Here is a 3272-nt window from a genome sequence, read left to right as displayed (position 1 = left end):
CACAATAAAATACAAAACCAATCAATTCCTACACACACATTCCCAGTAGCTGTGAATTCTTCAACGTGTCCTAGAAGCTGGCATTCCAATGAGCGGGAGGATGTGTAAGTGTCCGCATCGTGTGATATCTGGCTCAGCAACCTGTCTATTATACCTTGAAAGACAAATTGTCACAGGCAGGGCCATTTATCAAAGCCTTGTTCCTGCCCATGAGCACAAGTGGGTGCCTGTGTAAAGTGTCCCCTGTGGTCTGCCTAGGTGATGAAGATCATGGGTACTTGAGTAGAGACTGCATGCCATGTCTCGAGAGAGGAAAGCAGTATTTTATGTCTCTCTGCCTCAGTTTTCCTATGTCAAGATTTTGAGACACAAATGCCTTTGCTATGCCCACCAAGATATCTGCATGTACACAGGTAGAGGTCTGGATACCAGCTGCAGTGTTACTGGTGCAACTGGCATGGCCACACCGGTGTCAGTAATGTCACTGCAATTCTGCAGCAGTGGGAGGGGAACCAAAGTCAACCAAAAGGCCATGGGTCTGGCTTAGCACTGACTGAGATCACTGGGAGACTTTCCATAGGTTTTACAGGTGGCAGAGGAACACACAAATATCTGCACCTGATGGAAAAATTCTTCCTATTATGCAGTGGTCCCAGACTGTGCCATTGAGCAGTAGCAAGCCATCGTTCCTAGCCTAGCCGGAGGACTCTGCTCCAGGACGCTGTTTTCAGTGTAACCAGCTTTGGGCTGGAATATGGTCACTTCAAAGCTCAAGGCAAATCTAGCTGTAAAGGAGAACATGAAAAAGAACACTAAATGCAATCAAAATGAGATATACAAGCAGACAAGGGGTCACTGCCAAAGCTGGATGTTCCCTGAAGCACTAGTATTACCTCTAATTTTACCAGGAAATCAGAAGTGACACCATGTTCTCTTGTTTTTTAATCTTAACCTTCTTCAGAACAGACCACAATACTAGAACTCTGTGTGGATCTCGAGTTATCCAGATGCAGCTGCTACTTTTGGGGCAGTACTGCATGATCAGCATCAGGGCGAGCCTGTGGCAGGGCTGCTGGCTCAGTTCCTGCTGCAGAGCAGTCAGGGCTGTAAGTCAGCAGGGGCTACAAAGGATGGCATCAGGTGGTGGGCCCTTGTACCAGCTGTGTCCAGTCTACCCCAGCCCTCAGGAGGACCACAGGATTTCTGAAGACTTATTAGTGTGTCCTGTCCCTAACCAAAGGCTTCTCTCGCCTCTCTGAGGTAAGTAGTATGTGATTTATGGCTCTTGGCCATGTAATGATATTGGTAGATGCCTTGGCTGATCAGGAAGGCTGGACATTGTACGACACACTAGCAGTGTAGCAAACCTTAGTATAATTTATGTCTCCATCACTACTACTAAGTGTGTAAAAGCTGGAGAACAGCATATCTTACCAAGAAAGGCTGTCCAACATGCCAATCAATGCAAGCAGTAAAGGCTCTGTTGCTGCCTTGCTACAAACAGCTGGACTTTGGACACATCCAAGGACTTTTTCTCCTCTCCCTTAGGCTGCTCTGTATAAGGCTGTCCCCATCGCAGGGTCATTTCAAGCAGCAGGACTGTCTTTAATTGTGTGCAGACACCTGTACTTATTCCATCAAGGACTACACAAAAACCAATCCCAATAGAAGTAGGTGGGGACATTCACAAAATACTTCACACGCAAGCATCCAAAGGCTTCCCGAATGCTGCCTACCACCCACTGTTGGCCTGTGAACTCCTGGCATCTGTCATGTCCCCATCAGACCCAAGTGAGCTGCCTTTGCCCATTTTGATTCAGAGGGTGCATTTTCTGTTGGCCTTTAGGGTTAAAGAAGAGCAGCAATTGCCTGCTTTGTGTGGGGAACGGTTGTTAGGGCGACTGGGAGGAATTCCTTGGCACCATCGCTAGCTCAAGAAAGGAATGAGCAGAAAAATGCTCAGCCAGAAGCAGAGCAGAGCCAGGGCAAGCCAAGGGGACGTGCTCTGCTCTGTTTGTGTTAATGCCTCACCCGGGCGCTCCCACGGGCAGCGGAGGGGCCCTGCAGTAAAGGTGCTCTGGAAAGGCGAGGCCGGCACACCCTTCACCAGCCTGTGCAAAGCCCTGTGCAGTCGCCTACAGCACCCACTGTCCCCCCTGACCCCAGGGCTCGTCCTCCTGAGCTACGAAGCTGCTGAGGGGAATAAAGTCCTGGTTTTTTGCTCTGTTGCTGCTTCTGTGATTGAACACCCCCCACAACATACAGACATGAATTTTATGATACTTGGCACAAAGCTGCTTGTGGTAGTAAATGTAACTTGGAAAATTAAGCTGCGGTAGTGATTTTCAAATGGAAATAATCCTATTTTGGGGCCATTTTCACTGTGAAAGACAGTTCAAAGGCACAAGAGGAAAGGGCAGGGTGAGCAATGAGCTGCCAGGTATGCGAGTACAATTTTTTTAGGCTTCAGTGATTTTATTTTTGCATTACAGATGCTCTCCTTACTCAAAACTGCTGCTTTCCCCATCTGCTTGTTTCCCCAGCTCACACCTCTCTCATAAACAGACAATACCTTTTTGTTTGGATTGGCTTGCTGGCAAATTTACACAGCTCTCCCATATAATGATCTGATTTCAGGTGATGGTGAGCTGATTAGTAGATGTAAGGGCATTTGCTCTTAAGAACTGTGAGGGCATTCAGCTGCTTGTATCCATCTGAAGTAGTGATAAGCAGGAAAGAAAAAAAAAGAAAAAAAAAAAGAAGGGGAGCAGTAGAAGAAGAAGGTAGTGCTTGGCCTCTGGACTTGTTTTCACCGTGGTTTAAAATCTGCAGTATGAAATTAGTGTAGTTTGCACAGTGAGAGAGTGCAAGCCTGCCTGCAAGCACAGCAGCCGCTGGGGCAAGAGGCTGGTGTAAGTCACTGGAAGGTAGGGCAAAGTGTTGTTAATAATGGGTGCAGAGCTAAAAGACTTGTAAAGAAGGGGGTTATTTCCAGACCTGGAAAGTGAAGTACTGCATGAGTTTGGTGATTTCTCTTATGTGTAAAAGAAAATTCTGCAGTGAGCTGAACTGTCCCCTCATTAGAGCTACAGTTCTACATGGTATGACTTACAGGCTGGATCGGAGAGCGTTGTTAAGCTTTTAGCCTTATAACAGGATACCCTTCTCCTGTTTGGTCTGAGGGGTGAGCTCTGATTTCCTCAAATTTAAGTAGTTATGTTATACGGTTTGTCAGATTATCGCTTTGCATAAAAGTATCTCTGTGTGTTTTG

Source organism: Egretta garzetta, unplaced genomic scaffold, assembly GCF_000687185.1.
Source record: "Egretta garzetta isolate BGI_Z169 unplaced genomic scaffold, ASM68718v1 scaffold56, whole genome shotgun sequence".
Taxonomy (NCBI): domain Eukaryota; kingdom Metazoa; phylum Chordata; class Aves; order Pelecaniformes; family Ardeidae; genus Egretta; species Egretta garzetta.
Note: the sequence above shows the minus strand (reverse complement) of the source record.